A 24,842-nucleotide genomic window follows, 5' to 3' on the forward strand; every position below is an offset into this window, starting at 1 on the left:
CACACACACACACACACACACACACACACACACACACACACACACACTGGAAGGACTCAGACTAGGGCCCAAAACAGAATTCTTTCTCAGGAAACTGAGAAGAAGATGGAATTAGAGCTTTAGGGAGCCTAGTTCTGTTGAAGATACACCTCCCTACAGCAAAGAATGAACCTAGGGCAAACTTCTAAGAGCAGGTGAAGGATGGAGATGGGAAGCAGATGTCAGCTCCTTGGGCCTCAGCCTAGCAATTCCTGGCTAGCTGTTGCACTACAGTCATAGAATTACAACTGGAAAAGTCTTTTAGAGGTTATCTAGAAAACCCCTTTCAGGCTCTAAGACATCTCCAAAGGTCTCATGATGGAAAATGCTATCCACATCCAAAGAAAGAACTATGGAGTTTGAAAGTAGATTGAAGCATACTATTTGCTCTTTTTTTCTTCTGTTTTGTTTTGTTTTCTTTCTTGTGGTTCCTGCTATTGGTTCTAATTCTTCCTTACAACATCACTAATGTGAAAATGTGAAAATAGCAATTTATACGTATAGCCTATATCAGATTGTGCACCGTCTTGGGGAGGGAAGCGGGGAGAGAGGGGGAGAAAAATTTGAAACTCAAAAGTTTATGGAAGTGATTGTTGATAAATCAAAATAAATTAATTTTAAAAAAAAGAAAAGTCCTTTCATTTTATTGGTGAGAAAATGAAGGTGAGGGGTGACTAATTCAAGGCCATCCTGAGGCAAGATTCAGCTCCATGCTCCCAACCTCGGGTCTCTTTCCACTGCATCACGTTAGAATCCTTGATCTGGTATCTTGTCCAGTCTGCACCTCAATAGGATCCCTCTCTGCAGCATCCTTGATAAGGTGTAATTTAGCCTCCCCTTGAAGAACTCCACTGTTGGTGGAATCACTAGCTCTGGTGGTAGCCCGTTCCCATTTTTGTTCATCAGGAATTGTTAGGGGGCAGCTAGGTGGCACAGTGGATACAGCACCAGCCTTGGAATCAGGAAGACCTGAGTTCAGGTCCTGCCTCAGACACTTATAAGCTATGTGACCCTGGGCAAGTCACTTAACCCCATTGTCTCAAAAAAAAAAAAGAGTTTTTAGAAAGTCTTTCCTTATATTGAGGTAAAACCTGTTCCCTTAAGTCTTCTTTTCTCTAGGCTAAACAACCCCACTTCCTTCAATGGATTCTTGGGGGTCTTCTCCATTCTGGTCACTCTCTTCTAGACTCAATCTAGGTTCTCTCCAATTCTGTTTTTTCCCCCTGTATTTATTGTCTTGTTGGGGGGAAGGGCATGGGGTTTGTGGAGGAGACCAGAGAGTGACTGAGACCCTTCCCAAATCCCTATCTCCGTTTAAAAAACTATATCAAGAGAAGGAATTGGAAACCACATGGTCCAGAACCTGGGGATGGAGATGGAACAATGGATCCTGAGTCAGAAGATCTGGATTTGAGTCCCAGCTCCACTACTTCCCAGCTATGCGGCTTCAGACAAGTTTCTTCCTGTTTCTATTCCCCATTTAATCTCTAACCCATAGGGGCAGCTAGGTGGCTCAGTGGATAGAGCTCTGGCCTTGGAGTCAAAGGAGGACCTGAGTTCAAATGCGGCCTCAGACACTTGACACTTAGTAGCTGTGTGACCCTGGGCAAATCACTTAACCCCATTGCCTCACCAAAAAGAAAAAAAAAATCTCCAACCCACAGCCTGAAGACTGGGAGCTTTTTAGGCAAGCTCCTACTATAAGAATTAAACTGTTAGCTTCTTTAGGGCAGATCTCGTTTTATCTTCCTATTCTCCTTTCTTGAATGTAGTCCTCCTTGCCTTCCCTATATTAGTATAGTCATACTAATGTTTCTTGAGTTGAATGGAAATCTTATCAAAAAGCCAATAGATAGGCTATCCATTTCCCAGAAGGGAAAACTGAGAGGTCAAGAGATTTGTATTAGGCCACACTGCAGTCATAATTTTAGAATGACATTTTCCCTCTACCACTCCCAATAAGACAATAACAACACCTTACTGTGAATGTTTCACTTTTTCAAAGCCCATTATCTGGTAGAATCTTATCTGATTTGCTCCTCCACCCACTGAGGCTATTATTATTCCCACTATGCAAGTGGGAAACTGAGGGCCAGGGAGGTGAGGAGACTTGCCACTAGCCAGAGGGCTAGTGGAAGAGTCAGGAATAGAAACTAGGTCTCCTGACTTCCATCCTGGGTGGATCCTCCTCTCATTTCACCCTGTGGGGAATGGGTGTCTGATTACCTTGCAGCCATGAGGACCTGGTGTCAGCTTTCCAATATCACAACTGCCTAAGCCAGATATCCACTTTGCTACCCCATGAGGCTCTCCCTATGAAGGTAGGTCAGGGACTTGGCTTCTTCCTTGGGGATTTTGTTCTTCCCAGCAACAAGGCCCATGAGGGCTATGGCTCATTCTCCTACTGGTTGACTGTCTGTGGGACACTAGTGATTGGTGCTGGTAGGAATACCCTGCTCCTGGATACCTCCTTCTTTTAATCAATAAACATTTCTCAATCAGTCATCTGCATTGAGATGGTAAATACTTGGGAATTGATGATATCACCAAGTGAAGTAGTGCAGAGGGAGAAGAGAAGAGGACCCAGGACAGACACTTGAGGGACACCTTTGGTTAAAGGCCATGATCTGGAAGAGGATCCAGAAGAGGAGGCAGACGGAGAGGGAGTGTTCGTATAGAAAAGAGGAGAACCAGGAGAGAATGGTGTCCCAAATGGTGTCCAGAATACCCAGATAAAAGAGATTATCAAGGAGAAGAGAGTGATCAACAGTGTCAAAAGTGACCAAGAGGTCAAGGAGAATGACAGTCGATTAAAGGCCATTGGATTTGGCAACTAAGAGATCATTGGCAACTTTGGAGAGAGCAGTTTTGGTGGAATGATAAGATCAGAAGCCAGATTGTAAGGGGTTAAGAAGAGAGTGAAAGGAAAGAAAGTGGAGGTACCCACTGTAGATAGCCTTTTGGAGGAGTTTAGTTACAGAGGGTAGAAGAGATATAGGATGATAGTTATTGTGAGTGGAATGGACAAGTGAGGGTTTTTTTTCAGGATAGGAGATATGGTCCTGTTCATAGGAGGTAGTAAATGAGCCAGTAGAGAGGGAGAGATTGAAAATAATGAAGGAGTGAGGTTGACAGAGGGGACATTGTTGGAGGAGATGGGGAGATGGAATTTGATTGCTTGAACAAGCAGAGGGTTAGCCACTTACTTTATCATGTGAGACAGGGGTGAAGGAGGAGATAGTGGCAGAAGGCATCTGAGTGATAGGGCAAGAACGAGTTCACAGTGGATGGCTTCAATTTTTCTGTAAAATGTAAGGTAAGGTTCTCAGCTGAGAGAGTGGGGGGAGGTGGAGCCATGGGAGGTTGGAGGGATGAGAAGTTTTATAGAGTCGGTGTGGAGAGGGGATAGTGAGTTGGTAAGGGGGTGTAGTAAAGTTGCCCCACAGAGGTTGTGATAGGCCTGGCACCTGGGCCTGAAACACAGCAGCCATTGTTCCCGTTGCTGTCACTTCATCCTTTCTCAGTCCACGTATCTCATGGTGCTGTGAGGCCCTAGAATTGGTAAATTTTATTCACCTCTTCTGTACTCCATCGCCCCAACGCCCATCTCAAGCCAGTCAGTAAATAAACGTTTATTAAGCATCTACCACGTGCTAGGCACTGTGATATCTCCTGGTTGTCCCGGATCAAATTCAACCTGTCCCAAATCAAAAGTCATTCATTACCTTGCTCCCTAAACCCGTCCTTTATCCACAATTTCTAATTTCTTTTGAGAGTATTATCATCCAAGGTGTTCAGTCACCCAGATTCATAACCTCAAAGTCATCCTTGACTCTTCCCAATCCTTCACTTCCTGATAGCCAATCAGTGGCCAACTTATCGATTTTACTTCCACAACATCTCTGGCATTCGTTCCCCTCTCTTAACCACCCGAGTTCAGGCCCCCATCCCTCCTCACCTAAATTATCACAGTAGCAGCCTAACTTTTCTCCTTGCTTCCAATCTCTCCCCTCTTGAATCCAGCTTCCACATTGCTGCCAAAATAATTTTCCTAAGACTCTCCCCTGCTCAAAAACTCTCCAGGTTCCCTAAGCCTCTAGAAAAAGGCAATAAAACAAAAACATTTTAAGTTTGCATTTAAAGCTGTCTACAACTCGGCTCCTATCTACCTTTCCAGACTTATTTCTAATTGAATGGACTTTATATTTCACCCAAACAAGCCTACTTGTCATTCTTCAACTCAACAAACTTCCCCAAGCTGCTGCCATGTCTGCCTGGAATACATTCCTCCCTTACATTTTCTCTCTGCCTCTCAGAAGTTTCGTTTTCTTTTAAGTCTCAACTCAGGCATTATCTTCCCTTAACCACATTGCCTCCCCCTCCCCCTTAGTTTAATTTCTATTTACTTGTATACATGTGGCATCACCCTAGTAAAATGCGATTTCCTTGAGTTCAGCAACTTTTATTTTTGTGCAGCTCAGGACAGTACCGGACACACAGTAGATGCTTAAGTGTTTGTTGAATTGAATTAGATATCATAGAATGCCATGAGTAAAAGGGAATATAGAACGTTAGAGCTCAAAGGAATGGTGGATATGTGGCTACAAGATCACTGTCTCAACTATTTGATGGGCTGTCCGGAAAAGGAGGATTAGATTTATTCTTTTGGCCCCAGAGGGCAGAGTTAGGACCAAGAAATGAAGGCAGAGTTGCAGAGAGGCAGATTTCAGCCAGATCTAAGGGTAAAAAACTTAATAACAATAGGAGATGTTAACAAGTGGAATGGGTTGCCTTAGGTAGTGGGAGTCTTCCAGCAGATTCTGGATAAACACATGTTATAGACGTTATAGAGGGGATATTTGTTCAGGTATAGGTTGAACTAGATGCCCTCTGAGGGTCCTTCTACCCCTGAGATTCTGTAAGAATGGCTGAGCTGAAATGGACTTTAGATATTATAGTCTCAACCCCTAATTTTATAGAAGATGAAATCAGTCCTCAGAGAGATGAAATGATTTTGCCCAACAGTGGCAGTTAGGTGGTACAGGGTGCTGCTGGAGCCAGGAAGATCAGAATTCAGATTTGGCCTCAGACGTCCTAACTGTATGACCTTGGGCAAGTCACTTAACCCTGTTTGCCTCAGTTCTTATCTGCAAAATGAACTGGAGAAGAAAATGGCAAACCATTTCAGTATCTTTGCCAAGAAAACCCCAAATAAGGTCACAGAGTCAGACGTGACTGGAAAATGATTCAATAACAATGGCACAGTTAAGATTTGGCCCCTTGTTTCCATACTTAACAGGAGGAGTTTTCTTCCGCTACATCATGTTGTCTTGGGAGCAGTAATGCAGTACAAAGCAAGTACCAACCCTTCAACTTTGGGTTGTCCTTTGAATTAAGATTTTGGGTCTTCTAAGAACTTGGTGTTCTATTGCAGCTCTATTCCACCACCAGGAGATTAGCTTTGACAGCAGGGAGTGGCTTGGGAGGGTGGAGTGGGGATTTAGGATAAGGTGGATTGTAATCAAGTCAGGGACAACCTCCACCCACTGATCAAGCCCCCAAAATGTCAATAGTGCAGAATGTTGGTTATTTTTCCATTCCTGCTAGATAAATAGCATAATTACCCTTCTCTCTCCTCTCTTTCTTATTTGCACCTAGTTAATTATAGTATTTCTTATTCCACTAGTCTGTTTGAGAATTTGAGAAATAGGGTGCAAACTAAGAACACACAGTGTTTTAGAATTCCGAAAATACCCAGTGTTCAAGAACCCTAGGATTTCTTCCTGTCCCTTCCACATTCTGCAGCCCAGGGGGCATCATTTGCTCTTGGGGCATTACTTTCTGAATCTGCAAGGTAAGACTGGCCCTATTTGTCCAGTTCCTGGGCATGTTGTCAGGAAGAATGCTTTGAAGTCATAAGACTAGGGATAGAAATAACAATACATTTTTTTCTAGGACTTTTCATCTCTTGGCACTTAATTATCACAGGCATTAATTAAAGTTGTATACCATTCCTGCTAGGAAAGAAGACGTTATTATCCTGTTCTGCTGACAGGGAAACTGAGGCATAGTGATGGTAAATGGTTTATCAAAGCACTGTCAGACTTGCAGGTAAAGGAATTCCGTGTCAGTGAGGCCATGGTAGGTTTTCCCACTTATTACCAGGACCTTTTCATGGTTCCGGGAAGGAACTCTTTGGGGTAGGGGATGGGGAGGGGACATTATAGGAATATCATTCCACAAACCCAGAGCCCTTACCATATTCAGCACCCTGTACTGACTACTTCAGTGAGACATAGATGTTTAAGGCCTGGTTTCCAGCCTTTCCGTAGCTTATAGTCTATTGGGGTATAAGACATATATGTGACTATAGTACAAAGCAGAACTTGATAAGTGTATGAGAGGTTAGGTACATCTGAGAGATTCCAGGGAGGAGGGATAATACAAGTCCAATGGAACAAGCAGTTATTAATCATCTACTGTGTGCAAGGTCTAACATTTGTTACTAGGGATATAAAATCAAAATTGATATCGCCTCTCTCCTCAGGAAGCTAACATTCTACTGGACAAGGGGATGGGCAGGAGACATATGACATGCACATATATACATATGATCCAAGGTGAGCAGTGATGGGGACAAAGGTGAGATGAATAAGACTGCTCTAGGAAGATTATAAGGAGGGCAAAAGTTTTCAGCTCAGCCTAAAGGGGAGGCTAGACAAAGAAGATGGCACCTGGGTGGAGCCTTGAATAAAGACAAAGATTCTAAAAGGTGAGATTAGGAGGAAGAACATTCCAAGCATTTGGAGGTAGGAGGAGGGTAGGAGTTGTAGTAGGCTGGGGTGGGGATGACCTTTGACACTTCACCGAGGGAGAAGATGTGAAAACTTTAGGAATCCACCTTCTGTGGCTCAGTTTGCTTGAACTGGAGATGGAACTAAAGGGTGAAATCAGGCTGGAAAGGTACTTGGGAGCTAGAAGAAGGTCTTTAAATGCCAGGGTTGTAGAGGAAGCTGAAGTCCAGAAAATTTAATTAGTTCGTTAATCAAGCCTTGGCTAACCTGCTAGGGATGAACCTATCTCTTCACACTTTGCGAGGCTGGTTCTTGGAGAGAAGAAACAGTTTATTTCCTGGGCCATCATAATAACAAAAACCATTAATTTAGCACAAAAACAACAGTTTTGCCAAGCCGTTGATCTACAGTGTCTCGTTGGATCCTCATAACAATCTTTTGAGGTACATATTCTTACCCCCATTTTACAGGAGAGGAATTGAGACTCAAAGAAAAGTGATGACATGACTTTCTCACACTTGTCCCAACAATTGACACAGCTAGTCAGTATGAAAGGCAGGATTTGAACCCTGCCTCCTGGCCCTGTGCTTTTTCTGCTCTGTCATGCTGTTTTGTATAAGTGACCCTATCTAGGTTGGTAAAACCAAGGCTCTTCTGTGCTTTCTTTTTAAAATTAAATTTTATTTTTTTAGTTAAACATTTATTTTTTTCTCCCTCTGATCTTTCCCTCTTAACTGGAGGAAAAAAAAGGAAAGAAAAACAAAACCCATATTACAAAAGATATACATAGTGAAGCAAAACAAATCCCTATATTGGCCATTTCCAAAGATGTGTATCTCATTTTACATCTTGATTCTATCTCCTCTCCTTCAGGAGGTGGATAGCAAGTTTTATCGTTGGCCCCCTGGAATCATGTTTAATTATTGAATCAATCAGAATGCCTTTCAAAAACATTTTTTAACAGTATTGTTGCTGTATAAATTTTCTCCTGGTTGTACTCACTTCATTTCTGTATCAGTTCATACAACAATGATAGTAGTAGCTAACATTTATACGGCACTACTACGTGCCATGTACTGTGCTAACTACTTAACAAATATTATATTATTTTATCCTCACAACAACTCTGAGAGGCATGTGCTATTAATATCTTCATTTTACAGTTGAGGAAACTGAGGCAGAGAGCAGTTAAATAACTTATCCAGGGTCACATAGCTAGTAAGCACCTAATGTCAAATTTGAACTCAGGTCTTCCTGACTGTAGGCCCAGCATTGTATCCACTGTATTACCCAGCTGTCTCCATAATTCTTCCCAGGTTTCTCTGAAACAGTCCCTTTCATCATTTCTTACAGCACAATAGTATTCCATCATATTCATTTGCCATAATTTATTTATTACCCAATTAATGGTGAGCCCCTTAGTTTCTAGTTCTTTGACACCATAAAAAGCTGCTATAAATAATTTTGGACATATAGGACTTTTCCCTCTTTTTTTTTTCATTTCATAGGTCTATTGGCCTAGTAATAGTCTACTGGCATGTTTTTTGAGAATCAAGGGCCATCTCCTATGAGATAAAAGCAAATACAAAATGCTGTGTTTGTCATTGAAAGCCTTTCATTACCTAGGTCCACACCTACTTTTCCAGTCTATACACCTTACTATTCAATACATATTTTTTGATCTAGTGACATTGGCCTCCTTAATGTTCCATGAACAAGATATCCAATCTCTTAGCTCTGGGCATTTGCTCTGGCTGTCCCTCAAGCCTGGACCATTCTCCTCCCTCCACTCCAATTACTCAACTCCTTAGCTTCCTTTAAGTACCAATTAAAATCTCATCTACTGGAAGCCTCCTCCAACCCTTCTTAATTCCAATGTTTTCTGTCTGTTAATTATTTTCTATTTATCCTGGATACAGGTTTCTTTGTATATGTTTGTATGTTGTCTCTCCCATTAGATTTTAAACTCTTTGAGGACAGGCACAGTGTACTGTCTTTTCCGTCTTTTTAGCACAGTGCCTGGCACATAGTAGATGAATGTTTATTGAATTGAAATGGTGGTGGTAGTGGTGGCAATGATTAGACAGCTACGTGGTTCAGTGCATAAGAGTTCTGGGCCAGGAGTCAGGAAGTCCAGAATTAAAATCCTACCACAAGCTATGTGATTCTGAGTTCAAATCCCACTTCAGACACAAGCTGTGTTTCCCTGGGCAAGTAACTTAATCTCTGTCAGACTCAGCTTCCTCAACTGTAAAATAAGCATAATAATAGCACCAACCTTCCAGGGTTGGATCAAATGAAATACTAATTTTTTTTCTCCTCCCCCACTTAATAGTATTTTCCCCCCCAATATTACATGTAAAGATAGTTTTCAACATTCTTTTTTATATGTATTTATTTATCTTGATTCATCAACAATCACTTCCATAAGCTTTTGAGTTTTAAATTTTTCTCCCCCTTCCTCCCTCCCTTCCCCCCTCCTCCCTCCCTCCCCAAGACAGTGCTCAATCTAATATAGGCTATACATATACATTCTTATTAAACATATTTTCACATTAGTGATATTGTAAGTAAGAATTAGACCTAATAAGAGGAACCACCAGAATGAGGAAACAAAACACAACAGAAGAAAAAAAATAGTAAATAGTATGCATTGATCTGCATTCAAACTCCATAGCTCTTTCTTTGGATGTGGATAGCATTTTCCATCACGAGGCTTTTGGAGGTGTGTTAGATCTTTGTATTACTGAGAGGGGCAACATTCTTTTTAATAAGATTTTGAATTTCAACTTTTTTTCTCCCTCCCTCTCGCTCCTCCCTCCTCAGGCAATCTGATATAGGCTGTACATGTGCAATCATATTAAAAGCATTTCCACATTAGTCATGTTGTGAAAGAAGACTTAGAACAAAAGGGAAAAACCACGAGAAAGAAAAAAAGAGAGAGAGAAAATAGTATGTTTCGATCTGCATTCAGACTCCATAGTTAGTTCTTTCTCTGGGTGTAGATAGTATTTTCCATCACGAGTCTTTTGGAATTGTCTTGGATCATTGCATGGCTGAGAAGAGCTAAGTCTATCAAAGCTGATCATGGCACAGTGCTGCTGTTACTGTGTGAAATTACTAATTGTACAGCGCTTAGCACAGCGCCTGGCACAACATAACAAACGCTATATAAATGTTAACTATACATGCTGGTGGGCAGCTTGGTGGAGAAGTGGATGGAGCCCCTGACCCGGAGGCAGGAAGGCTCATCTTCCCTAGTTCAAATCAGGCCTCACACATTTACTAGCAGTGTGACCCCTGGGCAAGTCACTTAATGCTATTTGCCTCAGTTTCCTCATCTGTAAAATGGGCTGGAGAAGGGAATGGCAAACCACGGAAACCTCAAAAGGGGTCCCGAAGAGTCGGACATGACTGAACAACAATGCACGTGATTGTGGTGATGCTAACAATAGATGGTGACGGAAGTTGTTTTATACGGCTCCTTCCGATAGTCTGCGAAGAAAGGTGAAAGAAGGGGGCAACGAGCGTGGAGGGCTCTGAACCCGGGGCAGAGAATGGGCGGGAGGACGTTTCGGACTCGGGGCAGGCAGGGCTGAGAGCAGGGGAACCAATCTTCATTCATGAAGCATAGACTCTCCAACAGTCGCCTAGCAACTAAGGCAGCGCGGAGTTCGAAGGGAACCCAGGAACCAATCGGCGCATCCGGGGCGAACCATTCCGCTCACTGTAGGGGGTAATTCAGCCTCCGAATAACTGCTTTCTCCTGTCTTCCGGCCTGAGAGACCTTAGAGATCCAGCAGAAGAAAAAAACCCGATAAATTGGCCTTTAGTTGTAGGAGAGAAAATGACAGTGAAGAGCCCTCGGCACCCCAGAAGGAGGGAAGAGACGGCCCATTCTCCCCCCTGGCCTGCGGCCTGGAGGTATTGGGAGCGGCTGGTCTCCATTGGGATCCCGGGGCTGCGAGGGGAGGAGGGGCGGGGCAGTTCCGGTGTGCGAGTTGTGGGAGCGGCAGGAGTGCTGGGGACCCCAGGAGGGCGTCGCTGCGGGCCCCGCGGCTGGTGGGCACGTGAGTGTCGGGGCTTGGTCGGAACGAGCTCGAGGGAGCCCGGGTTGGTATCGCGGGGTAGGGTCTGCTTGGCCTCCCAGCTCTGCTGCCTCTCGCTTGGTTGGTGACAATGGGCAGGTCCCCTCCCTCTCCCTTCATCCCTAAAAATGAGGGGTGGGGTCGGGCTAGCTGATCCCGAAGCATCTCTTCCCTCCCCAGATCATAGGGTCACATGTATGATAAGAGATCTGTAGGGAACCAGCTGTGTGGCCGCAGAACTCCCCGCCCCCCATTGGCCTGGGGGCGTGCCTGTGCCCCCCCATGCCCGAGGGACCGTGACTGGCAGGATGCTCTCTTACCCCCGCCCCCACCATGTGTGAGGGGTTCTTGGGGGTGATCCACACATTCCAAGAAAGGAGGGTACTGCAGGCACAAGGTTTCTTTCTTTTTTCTTTTGGTTTTCTGGTGATGGAACTAGCCCGCTCAGAGTAAAACCAGTGGGGAAGAGGGTTGAGTTCCAAGGAAATCAATTTTGGTTCGATATAAAGAAGAGATTCCTAACATTTAGATCAAGGGAATAGATTGGGCAGCCTTCGAGTCAATGCACAATTATGAAATGGCTGTTTTGTGGGGCTGGTTAGGTGGTACAGTGGATAGAGTGCTGTCCCTGGACTCAGGAAAAGGAGTTCATTTGTGGCTTCAGACATTTCCGAGCTATATAACTTTGGGCAAGTTATTTAATCCCTTCCCCCCCCCCAAAAAAAACAAACAAACCCAAAAAACAAAACACCACACCTCTGTTTGCCTCAGTTTCCTCATCTGTAAAATGGGGATGATAATAATAGCACCTACCTCCCAGGTTTATTGTGAGAATCAAATGAGATGATAATTATAGATGGTTTAGCATAGTGCCAGGCATATAGTAATCGGTAAATAAATGTTAGCTATCATCATTATTATTTGTAGTTATGTTCGATGGCTTTGTATTAAGGCACTAGGGATACAGAGATAAAAATGAATCAATCTCTGTCCTCAAGGAACTTACATTCTCCTGGGAGGATACAATATGTAAACAGATCTGTAAATACAAAGTCTGTACAAAATAATGCAAAGTATTTCAAGAGAGTGTGCTAATGAGGGGATCAGAAAAGGTCTTATGTGTTGGTATCTGAAGCTGTGCTTTGAAGGGGGTTCTGCCAGACAAAGGTGAGGAGGGTGTTCACTACTTCCCTGCTGGAAGGAAGCCACTGAATGGGAGGAGTGTCATATATGGGGATCAACTAGCAGTCCAGTTTGACTGGAACAGAGAGTATGTGACAGAGAGGGGTATGACGTGAGACTGGAAAGGAAGACAGTGACCGCATGGTGGGTGGCTTTATATACCTGGTCAAGGATTTCCTATTTTGTCCTGGAGGGAGTAAGGAATGATTAAAGATTTTTGAGGATAGAGTTGAGATGGATAGACCTTTTTTTTTTTTTTTTTTTTTTGGTTAGGCAATGGGGTTAAGTGACTTGCCCAGGGTCACACAGCTAGTAAGTGTTATGTGTCTGAGGCCGGATTTGAACTCAGGTCCTCCTGAATCCAGGGCTGGCGCTCTATCCACTGCACCACCTAGCTGCCCCTAGACCTTTTCTTAAGAATATCAGTTTGGCAATTTTGTGGGACATGAATTACAGAAGGAAGAGGCTAGAGTTAGGGAGACTAATTAGGGGAGGCAATTCTAGCTTTTCAGGGGGTGAGTTCATGAGAACCAGAACTAGGGTAGAGGCTATGTGAGTAGAGAGAAGAGAACATGTATGAGATGCAGTGGAGATAGGATTTCAGCAAGACTTTTCAACTGATTGGATATATGAGTTGGGGGAGGGTAGAGGGATCAAGACTGACACTCGAGTGATTGGAAAGATAGGTAGTAGTACTATCAACAAGTCAAGTCAAACTAGCATTTATTAAGCACCCACTATGTGCCAGGCACTATTTCAAACTCTGGGGATACAAAGAAAGATAGGAAACTGTCCCTACTCTTAGCACACAGTCCACTGGGGTAGACATGTCAATAACTGTATGTACAATTTATAGACAGGATAAATTGGGGAGAGTCTTAGAGGGAAGACACTGAGATTAAGGAGGCCTAGAAAAGGCTTCTTGTAGAAAGTGTGATTTTCTCTTGTACCTGAGCAAGGTGTAAAGACTAGAAAGGTAGAAAGGGACCAGGTTATCCATGGCTTTAAAAACCAAGCAAATGATTTTATCTTTGCAAATAATATGGAAGTTCTGTTTTGGACATGCTGAATTTTAGATGTCTAGGATATCCAGGTGGAGGTGTCCAGCAGGAAGTTGGTAATACAAGACTGAAGTATGAGACAGAGATGAGGGCTGGATGTATAGATTGGGACGAAAATGAATAGAGATAATTGAACCCAAAATAGTTAATGAGATCAACAAAAAAGAGTTGATTAAAGAAGAGGCCCAACAGGGACAGCTAGGTGGCTCAGTAGATAGAGCTCCAGCCTTGGAATCAGGAGGACCTGAGCTCAAATTTGGCCTCAGACACTTGATACTTACTAGCTGTATGACCCTGGGCAAGTCACTTAACCCCAATTGCCTCACCAAAAAGCAAAAAGAAAAAAAAAGAAGCCCAAGGTAGAATCCTAGTGGACATATACATTTAGCAGGCAAAAGGAAGAGGATGCTTTAACAAAGGAGACTGAGAAGAGCAGATATACAGGTAAGAGGAGAACCAAGAGACAGCACTGTCACAGAAACCAAGGAAGAAGAGAGTACCTAGAAGGAGGATTTGGCTGTTGTTTCAGACTCTTCTCGACCCCGTTCAGGATTTTCTTGGCAGAGATACTGGAGTGGTTTGCCATTGCCTTCTCCAGCTCATTTTACAGATGAGGAAACCGAGGCACACAGGATAAGTGACTTGCCTAGGGTCACATAGCTAGTGGGTCACATAGGCTGGATTTGAACTCAAGTCTTTTCCTGACTTCAGGCCAGGAGTGCAGCTGAGGGTGTGGATGACAGTGTTAAAAGCTACAAAGAAGTCAAGAAGGATGAGAACTGAGAAAAGACCATTGGTTCTGGTAGGTAAGAGATAGTGAGCCCTAGGTCACTGAAGTATTCAAGCAGAGGTTAGAAGACTAATTATCCAGGATGCAGTGGAGGGGATTCATGATCTGAGCAAGAGTTGGACTAGATAAGCTCCAAGTTCCCTACAATATTCTAATGTATGATGATACTGAGATTCTTTTCAGTTCTATTTGGCAATTCTTTCTTAAATGCCTCTCTATGCAAGGCAGGGTGCTGGGCCCTGCGGATAGAAAGATGAAGAGAATACAATCCCTGCTGCCCCAGGAAGCTAACTGATGCCTGGGGTTAGTTAAGTGGTGGTGGGCTAAGTATAATGCAAAGTGGGAAGTGCCAAGGGCAATGTAAATACCCAATGTGCTTTAGAATAAATTGAGGAGGAATTGACTTGCCCAGTAGTTCTTTACAGGTAGTAAAGTAGAAGTGTTGGAATTTGAACCCAGAGCTTCCGACTTCAAGTCTATCTTCTTTCCTTTTTTTTTAAAGAATGTTTTTGTTTTATTTTTTTCTTAATTACATGTAAAAACAATTTTTAACATTCATTTTTTATAATTTTTGAGTTCCAGCTCTCCTTCCCCTCCCCCTCCTTTGAGAAGGCAGGCACTTTGATATATATATTATACCTGTCCAGTCGTGCAAAACATATTTCCATATTAGCTATGTTGCAAAAGAGAACACAGACCTAAAAAAAGAAAAAAAACCATGAAAAATAAAGTTGAAAAAAATGTGCTTTGATCTGCATTCAGACTCTATCAGTTCTTTCTCTGGAGGTGGATAGCATTTTTCATCCAAAGTCCCTCAGAATCGTCTTGGGTCATTGTACTGCTCAGGGTAGCTAAGTCATTCACAGTAGGTCATTGTACAGTATTGCTGTTACTGTGGACAACGATCTCTTGGCTCTGCTCACTTCCCAGCTTCTTTCCCATGCTCCACAGTAACTCCTCTAGACTACCCCTAGCAATCTCTGCTTTTAAACTCTGCCATTGATGGGGAGCTCACTGCCTCATATGGTTGTTCATAGCTCTGTTTCTCAATAAGTTTTGCCTTACATTGAATTGAAATCTGTCTCTGTAATCTTGGTTAATCCAGATCTCCTCCTTGATCTTAGTTCTGCCTTTTAGGGCCACACAGAACAAGTCAGCTGTGATGAACCAGGCCAGGCTTTGGCTCTGTCCTCTCAGGCTGGAACATGCACAGGGGGATCAGGTGAGGCTCCAGAAATACAACTGGGGCCAGCCGGCTCTGGAGTGGTGCCTGAAGGGCTGCCTGGGTCTGGGGCCATTTCAGTGAGGCAACAGCTGGCTTGAAATGGATATGAATTTGCCGGCGTTTCCTTCCCTGGCCCCCATGGGCAGCAGGACTCTGCTGATTCCTGGGTAAAGGAGAGAGCAAGGGAAGGGGAACACTGTCTGACCTTGATGCTTCGCTGGTGAGGACTGGGTTACCCTTACTGAAAAAGGAAACAGCAACTGGTAGGAAGAGTTGGGTAGGAGGAAAATTGTCTTGATTATAAAAAGGTCCAGATGCCCCACCCAGGGCTTTAAAAGAGACTAAGGGACTTAAAAACCCCCCAACAACTGATAGATGTATTACACATTGTTTTGACACAACAGATACTTCCCAACCAATATGATACATATCTCATCTCTTCCTACTCCACCCTGTCCTACATATATTTCCCCCAAAACAGTTAAACCAAAACTGGTTTTGGGGAGAGTTTTAGAACAGGAGTGAAAGGCTGTGCCCAGATGTGTAATTGAGAAAGGTCTCAGTGGCTTGCTTCCTCTCAGTGATCAGAGCAGTGTGTGGGTAAAGCCCAACCCCATACTTCAGGGAGGGGCATAGGTTGCTCTAGTCAGCTAGCTTGCTAATGAGGGTGCCCTGGGGTATGATGAGGGTTGGAGGGCAAGAATGCCTGTTTTTCATGGCAAACTCATTCCTAGTACTGCAGAAGGAATCTCTTGTGCCTCATAGTCACAGAATGATGATTAATAATAATTCCCATTGTGATAATAATAATAATATTTAGTATTTATACAGCTCTTTAAGGTTTACAGGGAGCTTTACATGTGTACCTTGTTTGATCCTCACAACAACCCTGTGAGGTAGTTGCTTTTATTATCTCCATTTTACAGATGAGGAAACTGAGGCTGAGAGAGGTTAAGTGACAACCCAGGGTTACACCAGTATCTAAGGCAAGATTTATAGTCAGATCTTCCTGATTCCAAGTGTGGCACTCTGTCCACTAAGAAAAGGGAAGGGGAATACGTTTTTATGTAGCATCTACTATATACTAGGCACTGTTCTAAGTGATTTTTACAAAAATTATCCCATTTGATCCTCACAACCACCCTGTGAAGTAGATGCTATTAATACTTCCCATTTTACCCTTGAAGAAACTGAGGGAAACAATTTAAGTGCCTTGTGCCTTGGCAGGGTCACACAGCTGGTAAGTATCTGAAGTTGAATTTGACCTGATTCCAGGCCCAGTGCTCTCCCACCGATTCCCTTTTAGGGAGAAGGTTATCTGTGAATTAGTAAGCTCCTGAAAGGCCAAGACTCTGCTACTTTTGTTTTTAGCAAAGTGCTTGGGCAAGTAGTAATCAATGAATCAATGCCTTTTTAGTTACTATTAAACAAATCCTAGGTAGCTGCCGAAAGCAAATGGAGTTTAAGTGACTGGTTTCGAGATAAGTACTGAGTAAGTGTCAGAGGCAGGATTTGATAGAGACTTTCCCAACTCTAAGCCCTGGGTGATACCTACTATGCCTGAAAGTTAGATGGAAGGTTTTAAAAGTTGTAGAAAAAACACTGGGATCAGCATCAAGAGGCCCATGTCCAGTTTGGTATCCAGACTCAGTAGTTAATGCTTATGAGCTTGGGCCCATCACTTTTCCTTCTCCAGCTCCTTAGAGTCCTAATGAAGAGGTTGGACTAGATGGTCTCAAAGGCCCTTTTCAGCCCCTTTGTCCAAAGATGCTCTTTTTTTTTTTTTAAACAAGTGAGGAAACTGAGGTTCAGAGATGTTAAGTGGCCGACATAGATTCTTACAGCTCTTAGGTATTATTAGAGCCAGGATTCCAACCTAGATCTCCTTAATCAACTCTTGGGTTCTTTCCATTCCACTTCTCTGTCTTTAGCTGCAGACCATAAGAGCTGGAAGGCATTTCAGAACTGTCTTATGTAGGCCAACCCCCTCATTTGTCAGATGAGCAGATTTGAGATTCAGAAAGGGGAAGTCACACAGTAAGTCAATGACAGAATTAGGACTTATACCTAGATCTGACAGCAAGGCTAGGGCTTCTTCCTCATGACTATACTGTTCCTCTAAATGCATGGAGCTGTGAGGCGCAAGGCTTAGGGGGGTAGGAGAGACAATAGAGGAATGGGGCTACAGACCAGGGGTATAGACTAGTTGCCCCAGCTCAGGAAGGGTGCTTGGAGCAGAGGAGGCAACCCTGGAGGGTGGAGCCACTTGTAGAATTCCCTAGACTGTTTTGATTTCAAGTGTATCATCAGTGTGTCATCCAGTTACCCAGAAAGAAACTCTTATACTGGGGAATTCTAACTTGCCCCTCCCTCAGTCCTACCCCAAGGGAAAAAATAGCAGTAGAGCTGGCATTAGAATAGGAATCAGCTGACCTGGGTTGGCGTTCTGGCTTTGGGACTGCCTCAATATCCTCATCTGCCTTATGGGGATTCTCTAACAGTTGGGCAAAGAGGATGGCGAAGATGGATTAGGACCAGGTGAGAGGGAGGTCTGTGGACCTCATCTCCCCTGCCCAGCCCACCTAAGTTCAATATTTTTTGATAAGGAAGGACACTGATGCCTAAAGAGGGGAAATGATTTGCTCAAGATTACCCAAGTGAGTCAGTGATGGAGACAGGATAAAGATCTAGGTTTCCTGATGCCCACCCAGTCTAGGGCTTTCTCCATTGCATTACACATCCCAGGACAGTAGAATTAAGAGGTACGTGTTGAAGCTTGAAAGTGATAGTTCTCAAATACCTTCAGTTGCTTCCTAGTCTTCAGCATGACATTTGAGAACCTCCACGTTCTGGCCCTACGCTGCCCTCAAAGCCCATCCTCCACTGTTCCCCAGCATGTACCCTTTGCCCAGCCAGTAGGGGCTTCTTCTTGTCCTCAGAACACAGGAGATATGTTTCCTTGTCCATTACTGTGTGACCTTGGTCACACAGAACGCAGACCTTTAACTTCTCTGGATCTTGATTTCCATATCTCTAAAAGGAGGGAATTGGACCAGAAGGGTCCTTTTAGGTTCAATTCTGTGATCCAATGCCTTCCCTTCTTTTGTCTGATCCTTCCACATCTTCAGGGTCTAGCTTAAGTCCTGCTCAGGGATTGAGTTCTTCCCTGAGCTTCTAGAGTCAGCCATTCCATCGGTTAGCATTTATTCAGTACTTACTATGTGCCAGACACTGTGCTGAGCTCTGGGGATGCAAAGGAAGATCAGCAGTCCATGTTCTCAAGGAGCTCACAGTCTAACGGAAGAGACAACATACAAATAACAATGTACAAACAATCTATAGGCAGGATACGTTGAGGGTGGTCTCAGAAGAGAGTATTAAGATTAAGGAGGACTGGGAAGGCTTCCTGTCAAAGGAAGCCAGGGAAACTAACGAGAGCAAGACAATTCCAGGGATGAGAGACGGCCAGGGAACGTGCTTGAAGTCAGAAGATGGTGTGTGCCTTGTGCTAGGAACAGCAAGGAGGCTGTCACTGGATTGGAGAGTATGTGAAGGGGAGTTAGGAGTAAGAAAACTGGAAGAGTAGGAAGAAAACAGGTTAAAAAGGGCTTTACAAGTCAAACGGAGGATTTTATATTTGATCCTTCAGATGATAGGGAGCCATTGGAGTTTTGGAGTTTATTGAATAAGAGGGATGACTGGGTTTTTTTTCCTGTTCATAGGATATTAAGCCTAGATAACCTGGCCTTGTTAGTGATCTTTTCTTGGATGTAATTTTTCTCTTTCTCTTCCAAGACCCTATTTTTCCACTCACCACTTTCATCCCCTGCCCAGAGCAGGTGCTCAGTAAATGTTTGCCAATACATTGTTTGCCCACTGGAAGCAAAGTCCAAAGACATTCAGGTCACAATGGGGCATCATCTCCTGTGTCCTACTGTCCTCTGTTAGATGTTATGGCTTTTGCTCCTCTAACTTGAGCTCCTAAAAACCAGAAACTCATCTTATTTATCTTTATATCTCTGCAGCACAGGACTGGGCAGGTAGTTGTAGTTCAGGAAATACTTTAAAAGGTAGTGACCTTAGAAGGTAGCGTGTGGAGCTGGACAGGACGTTGGAGGCTGTTGAATGTACTTCCTTCATTTTATTGGGAAGGGGAGAATAATAAACTGCACCTGACATTGTTACAGCGCTTCAGGGTTTGTGGGGCCCCTTACAAAGGACCTCGTAGCAGTCTTATGATCTTAGATTTAGAGCTAGAAGGACCTCAGAGGTCATCCAGCCTAATGCTTTTAGTTTGCAGATAATAAAACTGTGAGGCCCACAGAATTTCAGTGAGTTACCAAGGATTACCTAGCTGGTGTCAGAGGCAGATTTTGAACACAGGGCTTCCCGATTCCAAGTCCATTGCTCTATCCACTGTACCACAAGTATTACTATCCCATTTCACAGCTGAGGAAACTTGAGACACAGAAAGATTTGTCTGTGGCCACACAGCTATAAGTATCAGAGGCAGGATTTAAACTTGTGTCTTTCCAGACTCCAGACTCTTTCTCCTTACTACACTAGGCTGCTGGATAAATGACTTGCCCAAGACTGTGCACCTAATTTGTGTTACAGCTGGGACTAGAACCCAGATCTCTTAGTCTGAGCACAAGGCTCTTTCAATTTACACCTGGCTCTTGCCTACTTATAATCTTTGAACTGGAAGGATTCCCACTTTATCTCAGGGACAAACACATGGAATTCATTCTCCTGAGGGTGGTACAGGCTGGAAATAAAAGCATGTTTTATAAAGCAGTGTAAAGTTAAAAGAACCCTGGATTTGAAATCAAAGGACCTATGTTTGAATCCTACCTCTGTTACTTACAGCGCATTGACCGTGGGCAAGGCTCTGGACCTCTATGGGTCTCAGCTTCATCATCTGAAAAGTGAATAGACTAGATGTGGCTTGACCTCGATGACTGCCAAGGTTCCTTTCTCCTCTGAAGCCCATGACTCTAATGATTTTGATAAGTTCCTGGATGGCAGTCTCTAAGGGATAAATAAGGGAAGCTTTAGATGTTTGAGTCTTATACTGGCAAGTTGGTATCCAGGAGAAAGACCCAGTCTTGACCACCCACTGGGTACTCTTTGGTGACTTTACCAGAAAATTGGTCCTGCCTGAGGCATCCTATTTCTATAGCCACTTCAAGGCTTTCAGTCTTTCACAAGAACCCTGTGAAGGAAGGAGTGCAAGTATCATTCCCACCTTACGGATGAGGATATAGAGTCTCATAGGGATGAAGTGATTTGCCCAAGATTATGCTGTTTGTGTCTAAGACCCTGAAGAACTCAAGACCCCTAAATTCCCAATCCATTTTTTCCCCTATTACAATGCCCTGCCTGCTTCTGCTAGCATGTGAGCTGGTGGTGAAGGGTGATCCTGTCCAGAGAGGACAGGGGAGGAGAAGAAGATGTGGATCGATTTCCTCTCGGGACCTTTGGTTGGAAAAACCTGGCAGCTCAGGTTCCAGGTTGACCCCATCTGTGCCCCAGGGGTGGGTGGGCATGTTGGTGATCAATTCAGGGCTGACTCATAGTTGGGGGAGAAAAGAGAGACACATCCCTGCTGAGTCACCTTCCTGCCTACTTGTTTTCCTATGTAGCTGGCCCAGGGTCTGGCCCATAGGGATAAGGATATGGGATTGGGTTCCCTTCTGGCCCACCTTGTTCCATTATTCTCCCAGGAACAGATGGTTGTTTGGCACGAGGGGTGGGGGTGGTAGGTCCGGCCCCAGAAGTTTCTTTGCTTCAGTGCCATTGTTAGGATTCATAGGTCTGACTCTGCTCTGTTGGGAATTATTTGAAAGAACACTAGATTTGCAAATCAGACCTGGATTTGTGTCACAGCTCTGCCATTCACTCACTGTGTAACCCTGTACAATTCCCTTTGCCTTCCTGAACCTCAGGGTCACAGTTTGTAAAATAGCTTAATATTATCTGCCCAATGTCACTTTATTAACCTAAAGTTAATATATGATGAAGAGGTAGGAAAACAACAATAGCAGTAATATATGTTAAGGTATTATAGAAATGGGAGCTATTATTATTAACTGTTTACTGGATGATCAGCCTGCACACTCTTCCCTGCCTCCATCATCCCTGTGTCCCTTTCTCTTTCCCTCCCTCATCCTGAGACAGGGTTCTTCCCTCCCCTCTGGGCAGAAGCAGAGAGAAGAGGACCAGCTTGGGGTTCCAGTGGCACAGGGGAAATCAGTGCATCAACCAACAAGTCGACATTTATTAAGTGCCCACTGTGTGCCAGGCTATACAGACAAGAGTGAAACAATTTTTGCCCTCTTGAAAGAGGGTGGGGGGCTCCTGTCTGCACCAGCAGGCTGTGTTTTGGTGTGGGGAGACAGGATCTGAGAATCTCAGAGCTGAAAGGGGCCTTAGACACTCTCTAGTTCCACCTTTTGCCTGATACGGGAATCCCCTCTAGGGTATCCCTGGCAGATGGTCACCCATGCCTCTATCCGCCCTCTCCTGAGGATAATAACAACAGCTTACATTTCTATAGCATTTTATAAAGTATTCTCCTCTCAACAGTCTTGTGGGGTAGATAGTACAAGTATGATTTTCTCCATTTTATGGAAGTGTAAACTGAGGCTCAGACAGGGGAAGTAACTTGTCCAAGGTCTTATAGAGAGACATTATAAGAACCAGAATCTGTCTCCTGATTCTGACTTCAGGCTGCCCTTTCTGCCTCATCATCTCGTTCTGTGGTTCCTTCCCAGCTCTGACCTTCTGTGTTCCAAATGGCCATCCATCCCGTTCTGCTCCATGCTCCTGGATCATGAGCCTTTCCTCAGACTCAGGATCCCTTGGGTTGGAGCTTCAGGAGAACTCCTCCTGGAGGTGGGGCTGGATCTAAGTGCTCAGATGTCTCCGCCCTATGTGGGCCTTCCCCATGCCTGGGTCATGGCTGATGGCAGGCTCTTGCAGCTAGTTACCAGGGGCCCTCAGCTCCTCCCTCAGCATTCTGGGCTCCGTGGCAAGGCTGTGTGTGTAGAGCAGGGGCTCCCTCCCATTCCCTGGTCCCTTCTCAGGTAACACCTGGGCCAAGGCAGCTCAGCTTCCCTGTGGATGGCAGCAGGAAGTTGTGGGTTACCTGAGCTCCAGGGGAGCCAGCTCCGAGCAGGGCAGAGCAGAGAGGGGCAGGCAGCTGGAGAGAGTACGGACAGGTACGTGGCTGACTTCAGACCTGGAATGCCTGGGACTCCTTGGGGGTGTGGAATCTTGAGGTACAGGTGAGCCCTGGGAGGATGGGCTTGGAGGTTAAGGGGAGTATTTATGCTGGGACTGTTTTGACACGGCCCCCCATCCCCCGGGCCAGTGCTACTAATGCCTTAGTGACAACGGTCCTGAGGTTTTTGGATGAAGATGCTTGTTTCTTTCCTTCCCTCTCCTTACCCCCCCCAGCAGAATTTCATTCTCCACCTGAGGCAGAGGCTGAGGAGGAAAACTGAGACATTTATATATGTGTATATATGGGTGCAGAGGAGGGAAGTCTGGGTTCTGGGTAATAAAAGCTGGTCAGGGCCTGAACCAGGGGGCCTTTGTTAATTTTGCTGGTTCTGGCAGATAAGGAGGGACTGGGGCAAGAGTGAAATAGTTCCAGCAAGAGGCCCCCCACCTCCCCCTAACCCTTCCTCAATGTGAGGAGCTGTACTCCAGGACCCTGTGGGACCTGGCTCCCAGGGCCCTTTAGGGAGAGATGGGTTGGCTCCTCTGGGTAGGGGATAGAGGGTGTCTGTGGACTAGGTTCTGGGGACATTTCCCTTGTCTGATGAGCCATTCATCCTGCTTGCCCTGAGTCACTCACTGGGGCTGTGCCAGCAGATTTGGGCGCATCATTTGAAAACCCGTCACAACTAGCTGTTGGCTAGACTTCAGGGCTGGGCATGGAGACAGATTCTGAACAAATCCCCTTGCTGTGAACTTTGACACTTAGAATCATGGGATTAAGTCTTTAAAGGGACCTTAGAAATCACCTAGTTAAATTCTCCCATTTTATAGATGAGGAAACTGAGGCCCAGCGGGGGCAAGATGCTTGCTCAGAGTTATACAGCTCGCAGTAGCAGAGACAAGATTCAGATCCAGATTTTGGCTTCCATTCTAGAGCTCTTTCCCTTACAGTGCCCTCCCTGTCTCTTGAGGGAGGGTTAATATCTCCTTACCTTTCAGAGCTTCAGTTTCCTTGTCTGTAAAATGGGACAAATTATATATGCTATCTAATCACATGCTTAGGGTGCTTGAAGATTCAGAAAGAACTGATGTTTTAGAATCTTGAGCGAGGATCAGAAGTCCATTTTTATACTCTATTAACCAAGAGGTTTCTTCAGTTTGAGGCCAAGGTAAGGTTTTTTCCAATGGCTTCCCTGTCTAGGCTTCTATTGAGATAGCCCCTAACCAGGGGTGCCTGAATCTTTGTTATCCCCATTCTCTTGGAGTAAAGTGCTGGGATCACGCTCTTTGATGAAAATGAGGGATTTGTGAGGACAGCAGAATTATAGGAACTGAGCTGGCCCATCTGCAGGGGGTGGAGTACTGTGGCCCTTGGCATCTGTGACCTCCTTCCCAGGGAGTAAGCTCTTGCCGGCAACAAGTCTGACTGGTTTGCAGGCCTCTCCCCCACGAGCCAGTTCTGGGAGGTGCCTGTGTGAGCTCCCAACGCCTGGGCAGGAGGAGGGAGGGAAGAAGGAAAGAAGGCTAGCAAGTATTGGGAAGAGGGCACATTTCTAGTAGCAAGTCATTAGCCAGGGGGTTGGAGCTGTCAGGAGGGGAAGGTGACTTTCCTTGAGCTGGCTAGCTTGTGTCCAGTTCACTTCAATCAGCATTTATTAAGCATCTGCTATGTGCCAGGCCCTATGGATTTTTGTTGTTGTTTAGTCATTTCAGTCATGTCTGACTCCTCATGACCTCATTTGAGGTTTTCTTGGCAAAGATACTGGAGTGGTTTGCCATTTCCTTCTCCAGCTCATTTGACAGATGAGGAAACTGAGGTAAACAGAATTAAGTGACTCCCCCAGGGTCATACAACTAGTAAGTGTCTGAGGCTGAATTTGAACTCAGGTCTTCCTGACCTGGGGCGGGACATTCATTATGGGCGCAAGTAAGTGAATACAAAGTAATAACATAATAACATTATATATAACAAAAATATAATAATATTAATAACATTAAAAGTAAAAACATTAAAAGGACGGACCGAGGGCTCAGGTAGGGCCCAAGCAGAGTATCTTGGGGTTTAGGCCCCTCTTGTTTCTCACCCGTCATACTGAGATCCAGAGGGGTGAAGGGTCTCCTGACTCTCAGAAAGAATTCATGGAGAGAACCATTCTTTCTGTCACCCAACTTCTTCCTCTCTCCCTCTCCCTGGTTCTGAAGCTGGTGATCCTCTCTCCCAACCTTAGGGTCTCCTGTTGCTTGTTTCATCTCACAAGCATTTATTAAGCACCTACTATGTGCTTGGCCCTGTGCTAGAGAGACAGTGGAAAAAATAGACTATTCACTGAGAGATGCTTCCAGTGTCAGCCCCTTAGGCCTGGGTGTGTAGAGGCCAAGGCTTCTTCCCTCCCCACCAACACACACATACAAACACACTCCAGCCAGCTATCTCTG

General features: G+C 44.6%; 1 protein-coding gene across 6 annotated transcripts in view; it reads left to right on the plus strand.

Annotated features, from left to right (window-relative positions):
- Window positions 1-24,842, plus strand: part of LOC114047334 (protein FAM110A-like) — a 67,221-nt gene that overhangs the window by 39,682 nt on the left and 2,697 nt on the right. The window contains exon 1 of one of the 6 annotated variants that reach the window (XM_027868128.1): window positions 10,713-10,757. The exons of 1 other annotated variant lie outside the window; for it this stretch is intronic. The gene's annotated coding sequence lies outside the window, so the exon portion shown is untranslated. Of the gene's footprint in view, window positions 1-10,712; window positions 10,758-10,815; window positions 10,904-10,925; window positions 10,947-22,121; window positions 22,469-24,842 lie in introns of those variants that run through there. 4 more of the 6 variants (XM_027868124.1, XM_027868127.1, XM_027868126.1 and 1 more) reach the window with 4 other exon arrangements.

This window comes from Vombatus ursinus, unplaced genomic scaffold (genome assembly GCF_900497805.2).
Source record: "Vombatus ursinus unplaced genomic scaffold, bare-nosed wombat genome assembly UNPS02014786.1, whole genome shotgun sequence".
NCBI classification, from domain to species: Eukaryota; Metazoa; Chordata; class Mammalia; order Diprotodontia; family Vombatidae; genus Vombatus; species Vombatus ursinus.